Here is a 1,594-nt window from a genome sequence, read left to right on the forward strand (position 1 = left end):
CCTGGACTTTCCCTCTTGCCTCAGCCCCTTTCAGACAAGCCTGTCTGCAACTAGTAACCAAGCCAAGAAGAACTTACCTGTTCCAGTCCACGACGGTCACGTGAGTGTCCTGTTTAGAGTCACAGGTCCCGCTCCTGTCCAGTCCACAATAAAACTCTCTTAAAACTTCGTCGTTGTGTTGCGAGTTTGAATCCTGTCAAGTCCTGCCTTGTCATTTTGATAACAAACTAAATAACAAACGTCCACTGTCTTTCCATCGTTCTGAGGTGAGCTCAATGTGAGAAAAATCCATAGTATCTCTATGTAGATTTAATATGTTTCTTCCTCTCTATGTATTGGAGATTCAGAATGCATTTTGAGATGTAATGATGTTGAGCGAGAAGGGTTTTCCCAAGTTACTCCTGTGCCTCGCTGTGTGAAGCTTGGCATGGTGAAACAACTACTTACGCTACGTAAAAATACCATTTCAGTGGCATCAGAAATCACTTAGGAGGTGTCTGAGTGGGAAATTGCATTGCAAGGAGAACAAAGAAAAGTTGCAATGCCCCCTGATGCTCTTGAGTTGAACCAAGCTTTTCTCAGTGGAACAAGACCTTACTGGAAGCAGGAGTCATAACTCCTGCCTCATATCTGTGCTAGACATATACATGTTGTTGTCATGACAGTAACGCTGCAGGACTCCATTAAAGTGCCGTGGGTCATTCTGGAAAATGGTCCTCCCCGACGAATACTGTAGCGTAGAGGCTGTAAAGATATGCCAATAAAAATGCTCTGGGAGATTATATTGCAAGCATCTGTGTGAACTAATGAAGCATGTATGCACATACAATGCCAAAACACCCTTGACAAAACATGAGGATCTTTTCTTTCCGTTTCATTTACAGTTATGTGCTAACATGGATCAGATGGAGCAGCAAATAAATCCAACAAAGGACCTGTTGAATTTTTGTTTTTCTAAGTAACGGTGGCTTAATTTTCCTTTTTATTTTCTTTTAACTATAGGGGATTGGTTTTCAGTGCTCAATCATTAGACCTGTACCATTGATAAGAAAGCAGAAAACAACGTACAGGATGGTAGAGGAAAAAAATGTGGCACAGATTATTATTGCCATGGAGTTTATTTCACCCTAAAATCTCCTGAAGGTCACTTACTTCACAGAGACAGGAGCATGTTGTGAGTTGGCTTTGAACACCAAAGAAGTCTGCATCACACATTGTAGACGTTTGCATTCTGGTTTTAGGTTTTCTTACATGCAGTTCATCTTGAAAATGTCTGAAATCTTAGCTCTGTGTGAAAACAGCAACAGTATCAGAGATGGAAAAAAAGTAAGAGGAATCCAACCAGAATTCAGCAAAACAATGTTTTTTATTCTGTTGCTGAGAAATTTGTTATAGATCCAGAAAAACTAGTTGTATTCACTGACAGATTCTAAAGATTTAATAATTATTTCTTGTCTCAAATGAGTTTGAACTATTGCTTGTCCATTTCATCATGTCTTCTTTCACAGCTACATTTAAATAAGGAAAAAGGAATGAAGTATTTGTTAATTAGCCAAACGGGCATTGATCCAGGAGTGACTTCATGTGCCTATCA

The sequence above is a fragment of the Kryptolebias marmoratus genome, linkage group LG1 (genome assembly GCF_001649575.2).
Source record: "Kryptolebias marmoratus isolate JLee-2015 linkage group LG1, ASM164957v2, whole genome shotgun sequence".
In the NCBI taxonomy this organism is placed as follows: domain Eukaryota; kingdom Metazoa; phylum Chordata; class Actinopteri; order Cyprinodontiformes; family Rivulidae; genus Kryptolebias; species Kryptolebias marmoratus.